Here is a 14,991-nt window from a genome sequence, read left to right as displayed (position 1 = left end):
GGGGTCTTGGGTTTTGGGATCTTGCGGATCCATCCCCCTGCAGTCTTACCTGCACCCTTGATTAGAGCATTTTTTCTTCCTCCCATAGGTGCATCCTCCCCCAAGTGGAGGGGCCTATAGGAGGAGGGGCGAGCCTATTTATGGCAATAGGCCTTGCCTGTTGAATGGTCAGGAGTTATGAATAAGAAGGGTTTTCTAAATAAGAAAAAGAAGGGGGACTGTTTCCCACTGGAACAAGCTCATGGCAAAAACACTAATTTCTAGATCTCAATGCTGCGTCTGCCATATCAAGGCGATGGTGATGAACCTGTATGGGCTTAGAAACCAAGAGATTAATCTATTATTTAATAAATTTAAACAGGATGGTCCATGTCTGGAGTTCTAGCTGCATCTGCAAGAGAAAAGGCATCATCCTCAGGGGGAAGGTTTCCCCTGGGTTGTGGTAAGCCATTAACCTGTTTTATCAAGCGTTCTGGCAGCCACCTTGGGGCTGCTTGTTCTTGATCTAAAATACAGGGTGAACCTCACCCCCAGATAAGAACAGGATCTGGGCCCTTCCATTTGCCTGTAAGGGGGTCTCGCCACATGACAGACGGGCAGGCAGTACTGGAAGATGGGTGCCAATGCCTGTCAGCTGCCAAGTGGCCTTCATTGTCCAGAGTTAGAAAATTAAGGGAGAACAATGTGTAACTAAGGCGATCCCTAGGAGTGGAAAATGAAAAGGCAGAGGCTTTGAGGCGAGTAAGCCAGGTTGTTAGGGTGTGGTGGGCTCGTTCTACGATGCCCTGACCTTGGGGGTTATAGTGAATCCCAGTAGTATGATAAATCTGAAAAATAGCACAAAACTGTTTAAACTTGGCACTGGTATAGGCAGGGCCATTGTCTGTCTTTATGTGGGCTGGTTTTCCCATTACAGAAAAGGCAAAAACAAGGTGAGAGAGAACATTTTTGGCAGTTTCTCCTGAGTGTGGTGAAGCAAATCAAACCCGCTAAATGTGTCTATGGAGACATGTATATATCTTGTTTTTCCAAATTCAGGAAAATGGGTAACATCCATTTGCCAGATTTGATTAGGTAGCAATCCACGGGGGTTAACACCCAGATGTTGTACAGGAAGGGAGACAACACAGGCAGGGCATGACTTTACTATCTCCCGTGCTTGCTCTCTAGTAATTTTACAAAGCAATCGAAGACTCTGGGAATTTAGATGGTGAAGATTATGTAATTCTGTAGCCTTTTGGACAGGCTCAACAAATGGAATGAGTGGCCGCATCAGCTTGAGCGTTACCCTGTGTAAGAGGGCCAGGGAGATCAGAATGTGCCCTAATGTGTCCCAGAAAAAATGGATGTCTCCTGGCCTGAATTAGCTGTTGAAGCTGAGTAAATAAAAATGCTGCATTGGAGGAAACTTTAATAGCGGGTAAAATTTCTAGCAAGAGAACAGAATGAGCAATGTAAGCACTATCTGTATAAATATTAATAGGCTTATCAAAAAACGTCATAAAAACCTGTGTTATAGCGAATAACTCCACAAGCTAGGCTGATTGGTAAGGGGCATCAAAGGTGGTGGTATGGTTGTTAACAATGAAGGCTGCACGGCCATTGCTTGAGCCATCTGTAAAGACAGTGAGGGCTTGAGGAATGGGAGTCTTTTGAGTAACATTGGGAAAAACAAATGGATATAGCTGGGCGAAGTGTAAAAGGGGATCATTGGGGAGATGATTGTCAATTAGTCCTAAAAATCCTGACAGGGCGATGCCCCATTCATCCCCAGTCTGAAGTAAAAATTGACTCTGGTCTTTGGTGTATGGAATTAAAATTGTATCAGGGTCCTTGCCGAAATATTGTCGAGAGAGCAAGTGAACTTTGATAATGATAGAGGCTACCTGGGCAGGGTAAACAGCAATAACCTTGGGGGATGTGGTGGGTAAATGGACCAAAAGCAGGGGGCTGCCCTTATTATTGGAGTGGGGAATCTGTTGCCAAAACAATCCTGTGGGTGTATGAGGGGTATGTAAAATAATTAAGACCAGAGGAAGATTATAGGAAATCTGTGTAACAAAATGCTGGGCGATGGCCTCAGTAACTTGGCTTAAGGCATTTCGTGCATTGGGAGTAAGCTTGAGAGGAGAGGAGGGGTCAGAATCCCCTTTTAAAATCTCATTAAGAGGCAAAAGCACGCTGGTGGGCAACCTTAGGTATGGCCTAAGCCATTGAATATCTCCAAGCAATTTTGAAGATCATTAAGGGTGTGAAGATGGTCTAAACGAAGTTGAATTTGAGGAACCCGAATTTGATTATTTTGGAGTTCTAGACCCAAATAAGTATAGGGATCCTGTGTTTGAACTTTATCGGGGGCAACCTGTAGTCCCAGGGCAGTAAGGGCTTTATAAAGGTCTAAATAGCAGTTTCTAAGTTCGTGGGTGTCAGGTGCAGCAAGCAACATGTCATCCATATAATGTAATATATAGCCACGCTGCCATCGTTTTCTCACAGGGTCCACTGCCTGGGCAACATATTTTTGACAAAGGCTAGAGCTATTGGGGAAGTACCTTCCATTGAAATCTTTGCATGGGGCCTTAAAAGTTAATGCGAGGAAGGCTAAAGGCAAAATAGGGTATGTCCTCAGGATGTAGGGGAATGGTTAAAAAAAAACAATCTTTTAAATCAATAACCATTTTGTAATAGTCCCTGGGAATAGCCACCAGTGTGGGAATGCCTGGCTGTAGTGCTCCCATTGGGCGCATAGCTTTATTAACGGCGCGTAGATCTTGTAAAAGGCGCCATTTGCCTGATTTTTTCTTTATAACAAAAATAGGAGTATTCCATGGTGAAGTAGATGGCTCTATATGGCCTGCCACCAACTGTTCCTGTACTAACATGGAGGCTGCCTCCAATTTTTCTTGGGTAAAGGGCCACTGATCCACCCAAATGATTTTATCTGCATGGGGCACAGGAGGGTCAGGGGCCGATACTAAAAATCCGAATACCCAAGCCCGAGTTTATCTGTTTTTTGGGTAGCTTGGATGGGCTCAACGATTCCTTCTCCTGATTTCCCAAGACCCGTACCAGGGACAAAATCCATACGGAGCATTTGATGTGTAACCACAGAATTGGGACTAGCAAGGATAACTTTCATCTGGGTCAAGATATCCCGGCCCCATAGGTTAACAGGGAGGTCAGGAACAACAAAAGGAGTAACAGTTACCTTATTGCCCTCTTTGTCAGTCCAATTAAGAACCCTGGAGCTTACCAAAGGGTTTTTTGACTGCCCTATGCCTTTAAGGTCAGTTAGGGACGAGGTAAGGGGCCAACTTGGTGGCCAATATTTTTGGGAAATAATTGTGGCATCTCCACCAGTATCCAAAATTCCCTGAAACTCCTTTCCTTCAATTCGCAGGGTGAGGGTGGGTCTTTTTTGAGTGATAGGCTGAACCCAATAGGCATCAGAAGACCCCAAAGAAGCAGTTCTTCACAGTGTAGTCTGAGCAGTGGAAGAACCCCCTGAATTTAATGGGAGCAGTATCAATTGTGCAAGCCTAGTTCCAGCTGGAATAGCTGCAATACCATTAATGGCCGCGGCCAAAATTTTTAATTCTCCTGTATAATCATTATCAATAATACCAGGAAAAACTTGGACACCTTGTAAGGTAGCAGAGGTTCTTCCAAAAATAAGGGCACATATATGAGACGGAGGGGGTCCCAGGGTCCCAGTGGCTATTATTTCAGGTCCTTGTACAGAGTCTAGTACTGTGTTGGTGGCGGCACAGAGGTCCAGTCCTGCACTGCCTGGGGTTGCCCACTGGAGGGAAGCAATTGTTGAGAGAGGTGGGGGGCTTGTGTAGGACTGGGAGTTTGGGAGGGGACAAACCCTATTGCCTCTGGGCTTGTCTTGGGGATAGTCGGGGCCAGGGGCTGGCCCCGAGGGAAGTTTCCCAAACGAGAGAGAATGGACTGTCCAAGGGCATTTGTTTTAGATCTACATTCGTTGGCCCAAAGAAGGCCCTTACCACATTTGGGACAAAAAGTGGCAAGGAGTGGTCTACCTGTAGCTTTGGAGGGCACTGCCCCTTGGCTTTGTTTGCCAAAGGGACATTCACGTGCAAAGTGACCAGGTTGTTTACAATTAAAGCAAGTATGCGAGCTGGGGACTGAACCTTGAAATGCCTTGGTAAAGGCAACACCTATGGCGAGCCCCATGGTGTGAGCGGTTCCTACTCCAGCACAAAGCCTGACGAACTCAGAGAGATCACCCTTGTTTTTATGTGGTTGGAGGACATCTTGACATGCCGGATTAGCATTTTCAAAGGCAAGATGTTTAACAAAGGCACGTTCACTTTCACTAGGCCCAAGAAGCCTTTCTGCAGCCAAGTTAAGCCGCAAGACAAAGTCACTGTAGGGTTCCTCTGGCCCCTGTCTAACCTTTGCCAGGGAAGTAGTAGCCTATCCCTTTTGAGGGAGACGCTTCCAAGCATAAAGGCCAGCGTTTTGAATTTGTGCCAAAAGTCCGGTAGGAAAGTGCGCCTGTTTAGCATTGGTATCAAAGGGCGCATTAACCAAAAGTTTATTATAGGTCCAGGTTTTTGAAGATGTTTTAGCCAAATTTTTTTGCACGGTCTCTCTACATTGTTCCTTAAAGTCCGCATTCCATAAAACAAAATCACCCACACTAAGGGTGGCGCGGGCCAGGAACTTCCAATCATTAGGGGTGAGCCAGCGTGCACTTTGGTTTTCTAACAGGCTAATGTATAAGGGGCAGTTGGGCCATATTGGGCACATGCATTTTTAAGCTTTTCAACAAACCGGAGGCTAAGCCTCTTATACTCTTGTTGGCCTTTTCCCTGGGTGGGTTGTTCCTCTTCATCCACAGTATCCTGTTCTTCATCTTCCTTTTCCTCCTCTTCTGATTCATCCTCCTCACCCTCTGAGGCCCTATCTATCTGGCTCCGAGTTACTGGAAAGGGGAGAACTGATTGATAGCCTGATCTAACCTTAATTTTATCAGGCGTTTTTGGCGTATTGGTCAAGGCCAGTATGCGGAGTTCATAATCAAGGGACCGCAGTTCTTTTAAAAGTTGAAGGTGTTCTCGCCTATGTTGAAGAGTCTCGCGTAAAGGTGCCAGGTTAGGTAAAGGGGGGGGGGACATCTTGATCTGGAGGGGCAGTGGGCCCTTGAAAGGCCGGGTCACAAAAGTGAGGTGGTGCATAAGAGGAATGCGGAATATTTGAGGTAGAGGGTATAATCTGAGGTAGGGGATGACTGAGTAAAGGGGGCCAATCAGGCTGACGATATTGGGTCGCCTCCTCTTCCAGGGTGGCCTCCTCCTCAGGATTTAAATTATTCTGAGGGGAATGGGCAGCCTGGGGTACAGGATAATAATGTTCATCTACCTTTTGAGAAGGAGTTTCAAGATCTAATACAACCGATGGGCAAGCCTCGGGGGGGCGAGAGGCATGTTGGAGAACCTCCTCTCCCGTTTTCACAAGTTTTAAAATTCCACCATCAAACAGAGAACATTTTAAAAAGTCATTAATCAAATTCCAATAGGAAAAGGCCATAGCAGGAACCTTTTCTGAACCAAAGGTTTCATAATAATCTTTTAAACAATCTCCTACTCTTTGCCAGCTTTTTGCATCTATGATTCCTTCAAAGGAGAACCAAGGACACAAGTCCTCTATGAATGAGAAAAATAATTCTAAACCCTTTTTCTTAACCCGCGTTCCTCGTGTCTTGAAGGCCTCCTTGAGGTCTGACATAAATATACCATGTGACTATATTGCTTGTCCCATAGTGGGTCACTTACCATGCACTGTCCCCACTCTCCTTCTGGATCTGTCTCTAGGTGGGGTGTGTCAAGGCGATCTCGTGATCTCGGACTGTACTTGGCCAAGTTTTCCCAGAGGAGGGCGTTCCTTCCTTAGTCAGAGGCTCGAGCCCCACTTTGGGCACCAGTTGTCCCGACCGGCAGTACTTCAACAAGGGCGGTCAACCTAAGCGAGAAGGAATGAAGGGACAAGAGACACGAAGGACAGCAAGACAAGGATTCTGATCAAGCTGCCAAATTTTATTTTTCACACAGGGGTATTTATATGCTTAGAATAAGGAAGCTTTTTCATTGGGCGTAGCAGCTGAGGATGCTTGCTTAGGGCAGTGAAAAGGTGGTTGTTAGCAGCTACTGGGGGGTGAAAAGGTGGTCATTAGCAGCTACTGGAGGGTGAAAAGGTGGTTGTTAGCAGCTACTGGTATTTGTATGGGGCAGGATGAAAAGAACGGATTCTGTGAACAGCCTCCTGATGTTCCAGTGTGATAGTCAAGCCTATCATGCAGATAGACTCCCTGCAGGGCTCTCGACAATGAATTGTGAGAATCAGATTGGGAAAACCATCTCTACTTTAACAAAATGGATAATTGCTATTAATTTCAATCAACTGTGGAGGTGGGGAGTATTGGATGAGGGGGCTGGGGGAGGCTGGGAACGGATGTGAAGGGTAAACAAAGGAGGAGGCTGCAATGCTTGATAAGAAATGTACTCATTATCTTTCCCATGTAATTGTAACTCCTCGGTACAGTATGTTCACCAAAAAATAAAATAAAATAAAAAAGAAATAAAAAAGAAAAAAAGTGTAGGGAAAAGTTATATAAAGATCCATTACACTTAAATCATGATTTATTGAATGGAAATTCCCTTGTACAACTAGTTAAAATAATAAAAATATAATTAAAAACAATGGAGACATCTGATCTTAAACTGTGTTCTCTTAAACCATGAGTCAATATAATAGTTTCCTCCTCAGAAATTTTCTTTGCAGGTATTTTCCTCATAGTGAGAGAAAAATGATCAATGCAATGAATATCAATATATCACATTGCACATCAGAAAGAGACACAATAAAAATCACAGTAAAAATGTTAGAATTCACCACATGATAAAATAACAGGTAGAGTGTGCCAAATGCTAATTGATTATTTTTCCAAGTACTTTACCTATGGTATCTAATTTAATCCTCAGAATAATTCCATAAAGTGGAATTTTTAATTCTCAGATGATGATATTGAAGTCTTCAGAGTTGTAATTACTAGTACAACATTGCACACATGGTAAGTGTTAGCCTGAGGTCCATCCCTGAATGTATCAATTAACCTCATTCTATTTTGTGACTAAAATTCTAGGAAAAATTCCCAGAATTATTGTGTACACTCATAATATTTGTTTATCTTTGTTAGAAAATAGGGAACTGTAATATGAAAACTCGAAGTTCAGAATCAATGCTAACCTCCCTGGTGAAAGGAACTGCTAAAGTATAACATTCTTGATTTCTAGGTCAAAATAGCAGAAATCATATTCTATCCCTTCACTCAACCCTGCACTGCCTGGGGACCCTAACTCTGTTTAACACTGTCTTACTGAAAGAATGACCTCCCCAATTCCTGATGGAAACAGACTGCAGGTCTTATGGACCAATCATTTCCACATTGTAGCTCAACAAAGTTGTTTACCATTAGAAGTATTTTGATTGCTATTTATACCCAACATTTTGAGACAAAGGTACTACTTTAAAATGCTATTAAAGCAACACTGATATAAAAATCACCTTTGACCCCAGATAAATAATTTACCTTTCATGTAACCAAAAATGCAGTCTGACCTATTATTAATGTTAGGAATGAGAGGATAAAAAATCATAGACAAGAAGGCCTAAGCATGAATTAAAGCCTCTCCAACTTGTGAATACAATTGGTTTAAAAAGACATTAAGGGCTGGGAAGGTGGCTCAGTGGTAGAGCGCTTGCCTTGCATGCATGAAGCCCTGGGTTCAATTCCTCAGCACCACATAAGCAAAAAGAAAACAAACCGCAAGTGGTGCTGTGGCTCAAGTGGAAGACCGCTAGCCTTGAACTGAAGAGCTGAGGCACAGCGCCCAGGCCCAGAGTTCAGGCCCCACTACCAGACCCCCCACCCCCGAAAAAAAGATATCAATACTACTATATTTGTTCAAAATTTCTTATGATACTGAAGATTCAATTGTAAACTGTTAACACTTGAAAATAATTCATTTTCTTGGGAGTAGGAAACATAAAACAAGATTAATCCTAATCATTTTCAAAGACATTTATTTATACTACAAATTCACTCTTATAACTACAAAGATTCTAAAAATTACTGAAGCATAGTGTCACGAAGGACATAATTTAACTTCATCATATATATTCAAAGGACTTTGCTAATAGAAAATAAATTTATACTAATAATTAGCTCACCCAATTCACTTCCATTCTTTTATTCTATATCTTTTATTTTCATAAAAACTGGCTTTTCATAAAATGATGCATAAAAAGCCTATATACCCACTTACATTTTCAGATTTTAACAATGTTTATTTCAGAAATGTATTTAGCTGTATAGTCAATGAACTGAAATAACACTAATATATTCAAAGGGTTTTCAGAAATTGCAAGACTCGCTCTGGGATGTTATTTATATTGGAAAGGATATTCAAAAAGCCTTATTTGTTAAAGTTGTGATAGTTACTCCCACAAAAGTACTATTAATGAAGAAACCTTTGTATGTATAATACAACTTCAAATGCATCCACAGTCTGGAGGTGACACATGCTTTTTGTTTGTTTTTGCAATGTATATCTAACAAACATATCCACAATACTGATTTTCAGTCAATACGATGGGATATTCAAACCTAAAAAATACGGTTTATTATCTTAGTGTGAATAGATACAATCTTACAAAGAAAGTTATTTTCAACAGAAATCCGGAAAGAGTTTATCCACCTTGAGTTTCACAGGAATAACCGGAGAGTAATACCTGTTTGGTCAAGTTGGTCAAAATTACTCTATGAGTATATCTTTAAAGTATATCCAATTTAAGAGGTCAAATACATATTTTGTATTGACAGTCATGTTACAGCAATAACTTACTACCTAATTATATGTGTATCTTCTTTCCTAGCATATACTAAGAGCTGAAAGTGATCTCTTTTATCTAACTTAATGGTGTAAATGCTTTGATTATGATGATGTTATTATTTTACAAATAAAATGTACAGAAGGGTGGTTCCACTGAAATGACAGGCCGGAACACTGATAAATAACAATATTGCAACATAGCTCTTTTCAGCCTCACTCTGTCCACATTGGCAAGCAACATCTATAATGATTTCTGCAGAGTTTGTGATTTTTTAATCAGAAATAATTTTAACTTATCTGTTGAAATGAATAGTATAGAAACTAAAGATGTTCCTGGTGCTTTTAGGAAAAAAGTATATCTATGTTTGTACAATATCCATAATCTATTTCATTTGCTCCTATATATAATACTTTGAATTCTACATTTTTATATAATGTATAGTTTCATTAATAAATGTGTCCATTCAGATTGCATTCCATATAGAAGAAGTTTAAGATTCCTTTTTTTCCTAGGTCCTTATATTATTTTATTTCTTTGGGATAACATGACAATGTTATCTAATTTCAAGTTTTGTAAAGATTATGCTATGTAAAGGCCTTTCTAAGGTGAAGATTTAATACACTGATGTCAAACTAACCTTTAATTCTATGAATTGCATGTATTGTTACACTTGTATTTTTGTAATCAACTTTTTAATAACTGTTTTTATATTTCTTGCATCAGAAGAATGAAAAATATGGAATACTTCACAAATTTTCATATCATCCTTGTGCAAGTGCCATGTTAATCTCTGTGGTATTGTAATTTGGGTAGACCTGCTGCTGAAGCACGTAGTACCCTCTAAATTTAAGTACTTAATGATGCAATCTTTATACAGGCATATATCCATGGTTGCCTATTTGTAACAAGGAACCCTTATTGTTCCTTAAAATGCGATTGATCTTGTTTCTCTAAAATTCTGTGTATAGTGGAAAAGCTTATATCATTTGGTCGATTGCTCATATTTACAATTTTTTTGTCAATGACTATTTTGTCGTTTTCATTTTAAATTTGATCATACTTTGAAGCCTTTAAAGCTAAGACCAAAGGTGATGGCTTTTCAAGTACTTATTTATCAACTGAGTTAGCTTTGTAGAGCTAATGGGTTCAAAGTAAGCCTTGCTTGAGAGCTACTTCTAAACTTCCGCAGCTTAAACTTTCCCAAATGAGGTCTTGCTGGGACAAATGTCTACCTGAACCTTTACCCTTCTTCCTTGTAGGAACAGACCAACCAGAATATCTTACCCTGACAGCATAGATTGTCTTACTGGAACAAAACTAATCTTAGTTACAAGGGATCATAGAGAGATTAACAGTTCAGACCAAATTGTTCAGAATGGAAGGTATTTTATCAAAATATAATTGTTTATTATACCTATCATTTCAAAAGTAGCTAAAGCCAAGAAGGTGAAAAAATTTTCATACGCATGATTACCTACTGTCCTGGCCTGTCTATCATCCAACCAAGCAGGAACTTACACTACTGACTCTCTATCACCAAATATTTCCATAGCTCCTGGAAAAGTCCATATGTTTCTCCTCGATATTAGGCCTTAAATTGGTAATGTTTTAATCACAGTGTTTCCTCTTGCCTCTAGGCTGTAAATCTACAAATGGTAAAGCTTGAAGTCTAACTCTACCAAACACTGAGGTAGAGATAATGGAATAATACTTTAAAACAGAGTTGCCTTTGATTCCCTAACCACAACACAACAATGCAAAACAATTTTTATATTATATATACTTATATATTTTATATTTATAAATATAAAATATGTGCTGATTTTAAATTTCACACAGTGAATCTTACTAGAATTGATAATTTGACAAATATATTGACATTTATTCCAATAAATAGAATGGAATATAAATAATTAGATTTAGGATATATATTAGAATATAAAAAGTATTAATGCAATATCTTCGGTATAAACTTGTGATACGTTCTAAGTGTTCGTGATCTTCTGAATTCACATGGTAAAATAACAGTATTGTTTTCTGCTAATCTATAACGGATTTTACTCTGATACTCTGTTTATTGTTTTAACTCGCTGGTCCCAAAGTGTTTTTCTCCATATTTCTGAAACGTTCTTACTGATTATACCCAAATTTTGCTGATATGATGTCTAAAAGCTATTATTCTTTTGAAGGACCCACGGATCCGAGGATACCAGTTCCCAGTTATCTGTATCATCAGAAAACAAGGGCAAGACTTCTCACATAGGCCCATGCAACATGCCAACAGAAAATAATTGAAGACATCTCAATTTCTCATTTCCTATAATATTTCAGGACCCCAATTCCTTACAAGAAGTAGCAGAATTTAATTGTGAAATGGAAGGCAAGTTAAAATGAAAGATGAGACCACAAAATCAGAGAGAAAGTACTGTAATTCAAACTTTCAATTTACAGATGACCAGCCCATATGAGTGAACAAAATTACAAATGAACAAGATTATTTTTAATACCCCTCTCCTAATGATTAATGAAAGATTTCAGTGCAGCCAAAAAATAGTTTCTGTAATGTTAGATCCATAAGTGGCCTACCAAACTAGGAATACTTGATTTAGAGGTCAAATATAATTTAGAAAAACATTAATTGATAATATCCTTAGTGCTTCAAAACACTGGTACTTCAGTAAAACTAGGTTCTGTAGTATAAAAAAATGTTGTCATTCTCAAACCAAAGATAACCTATATTTAATCTCCTGAAAGTATATTCATTTTCAAATAAACTATTTAAAATCACATTTGCCAAAATAACACTTTACAAGTAGATGATAGTGACATTACAAGGTTTTCAAGTGTAGGGAGCTAGTTACAATAGAGTTGATTTACGTACCCAGCACCAATAGCAAACAAGTTCAACCATTCATCAAAATGTAGAAATAGTACTCCCCACCACTTGTGTTGTTCAGTAGGTGCCTTCCAGAAATGTGTTAAATAGATCAGCCTCCCATATTTCAAACCCAAATATTAGCTAATAAAGTAAATTTTTATCACATAAGAAAGTACATTTTAAAAAGTGACTAATAGTTGCCTTATCATGTGTTGTTTTATATTTTCCCTATCTGTCTAACATAGTAAGAAATATGACTTTAAGTTTTGAATATGGGTACTGATGAGAGATGTGACAAAAATAAAATCTGTCTTTTATTTCTGTCATATTCCTCTAAGTAGTAAATTTTAGTTTTCTTCTTTTTCCAAAACTTATAGGTAGTAGAAGAAATTATCCTATGTAAAATAAAATAATCATACACCATTGTACAAAGCCATTTATAATAACTGGTAGTTAGAAATAAATTCTAAGCCATTTTTAAATTTTCTTGTTGACTAAAGATTAATCTTCCAAATGAACGCGAATAAAATCATGTCTAAGTGCTTCACATCTCCAGTCTGCAAATTGCTATTGCAGATGAATGAATTATGGAAATATAAGCTGACATCAGTTCAAGTATATGTGGGAGTGAAACTCCATGGAATGTATATAAACTTTTCAAAGTATTAACAGGCACTTTAACAGAATGACTATCAGGAAATTGAAACCAGAGAGGAACAATAGTAAAAAAATTGAATGAATGAAAAATGGAACAAGGGGCAAGTACAACTAGTATACTCAATGTACATATGTAATGAAGGAAGTGCTAAACCTGAACTCAATCTTGGAGAAAGAGTTGGTTGACATTGATAGAAGGAGTGATTCTGATCTAGGAGCATTAGACAATTTGATGGACATATTTAATTGTAAAACACTTGCACAACCTTTGAAATTCAGTTAAAAAAAAACAACAAACAAAAACACACAAAAATGACAACCAAACAGCAATCTCTAGAGAGTATGAATATGACCTCTCAAAATTTTAAGCAGTTAATGAAGGGCAGTCTTTGGAAAAGCAAACAAACTGTTCAAAGAGGGCAGTTTGGGGTAGGGAAGGATTTTGACTAGATTTAAAAACATTGTCTAAGGTTATAAATCACCTATATCTTCTGCAAATATTTTCTTCTGCGAGTGCTCTTTGTCTGAACTGGATACTCCAGTCCTGAGTCACACTTGATAGCTTGTGAAGACAGAATGGAAGAAACAAGATCAAGAACTTATTCCTCCACTGGAGAGAAAACAGAACTCTCTGTTTTCTCTCAATCTCCTCACTACTCCATTTTCATACTTTTAATAACGTCAAGTGATTTTGAATTATATCTTTCCTTCTTTGTTCTCACAAAGTAATTGTTCAAAATAATTCATTAAATATTATTTGCCACTATTTTCTATCATGCTGTTTACTTATTCAAGCGAGTCCATTAAACTTCCCCTTTTCATTTGGTTGCCACGAAAATCCAACAACTATGTTAATGAGGACCAACGCTAATACAAAACTTTGTCTCCAAAAATCCAGTCAAAGAACCTATAATCACAAATATTTAGCTATAATTTTTTTCTGTTTCCTTTTACCTTGAAATCTTCTTGTGTCTAAAGTGCCGACAAAAATAAATATTCCAACACATTTTGGTTCAATCACTTGTAACCTCAAAGATATTTTGCTAACAAGATGCTTGGAAACCTAAGAATACTCCACTTTTATCTTCTCTCATAAAACTTTTATCTTCTCTCTTAAGAATCTCCTTAGATACAATATCAGGAACAATGAAGTTATTCTTTGCAAAATTATTTCAATAGGTTATTTTCCTCTTGGTCTTGTATTTGCTCAACAAGATGTATGGAGAAGAAGAGAGTTAAATCACCAATTCCTTGGATGATATTGTCTGTTACAAAGGACAATACTTCTATGTCCTACTTCTATGTCCTCTTCTTAGCTCTTGCCTGATTTCCAATTAATCACAGGTTCCTGGCTTCAATTCTAGTGAAGCTGAAGCACTATAATGCGTCCCCAATGCTACATCTTCATGGTTTCTCTTTGAAAACTCTTTTATTTGGAGGTGGAATTTATTTTCATGTCTTCATTCAATTTGTTCTGCATTATACTCAGCCAAATAAGCTCAGTAAAATCACGTTAGGTAGCAAAAACATTAACACAATCTATATCACTATATAAAAAAGTTTTGGCCCCCTCCACTGCTGAAACCAAAACGCTTAGCTAGGGCTTCTAATAACTATCTCATGTTAATAAGGATATTATATTTTTGAGCTACTTAGAAATGTGAAATCATTGAAGTATCCAATCAGATTTTTTTCTGTGTTTCAGTGCTTCACATGCAGACATTGTGGAAAGTATTAAAACAGAGAAGTGTAAACTCAATACGTTCTTTCATTGTGGAGGACACTTTCTCCCTAAATATTTTGACCCAAATAATCTTTTTAAGAGTTACTGTTTAGTAATTAAAGGTCAATTCACAAATTTTGATGTCTTATTTTTTTAAAAAAAACTTTGAATTTAAATTCCACTACAACCTTGTTTCACACAGTAAGTGTATATTTCCTGGGTAAGGACAATTCTCATGGGAACTACAGGATTTACAGCAAGGTTTGTGAGGTTTGTTTGTTTACTGTGAAAATGAGCCACCTTACCCACATTGCTCCCTCTCAGCTAAGTCTCCATGGATTTCTTTGCATGAAAGCCTATTTTTCCAGGCAATTTTAAAATTTCTTAATAGGCTAAGTTAAAAGTTAGAAAAATTAAAATTTACCTGTCTTAATTTTAAAACACTTTTGAAATTCTTTTATCAGAATCGCAAATTTACCAATCCTAATTCCACGTTTACCATCAAAAACAGTTAACATGTAGTATCCATCAAACCATTATTTTCCAGTGGCTTTGTTATGCATATATATGAACATATAAGCTGATGCTGAGCAAAATGAACTCCAAGATATGGAAAGAGATATTTATTTGCAGTTGTTGTTTTTAATGTACTATGTGATTTCTATTTTCCTTGGGTTTTTCCCCTATGGTATAACTCCTACTGTGTTTGATTTTGGTACATTTTGTGTATACATTTACCTTAATTAGGGAAGGGAAGAGAAACAACAAAATGGCAAGATAAAGGACAAAAAGCAAACAAATGCATTAGAAA

General features: G+C 38.1%; 1 pseudogene; it reads right to left on the bottom strand.

Annotated features, from left to right (window-relative positions):
• Nucleotides 1-9,652: 9,652 nt before the first annotated feature.
• LOC138838695 (U6 spliceosomal RNA) lies at nt 9,653-9,752 on the bottom strand (annotated as a pseudogene).
• Between the last annotated feature and the right edge of the window lie 5,239 nt (nt 9,753-14,991).

This window comes from Dipodomys merriami, unplaced genomic scaffold (genome assembly GCF_024711535.1).
Source record: "Dipodomys merriami isolate MVZ:Mamm:240054 unplaced genomic scaffold, mDipMer1.0.p SCAF_288, whole genome shotgun sequence".
In the NCBI taxonomy this organism is placed as follows: Eukaryota; Metazoa; Chordata; class Mammalia; order Rodentia; family Heteromyidae; genus Dipodomys; species Dipodomys merriami.
Note: the sequence above shows the minus strand (reverse complement) of the source record. Positions and strands in the feature narration are given on the sequence as shown.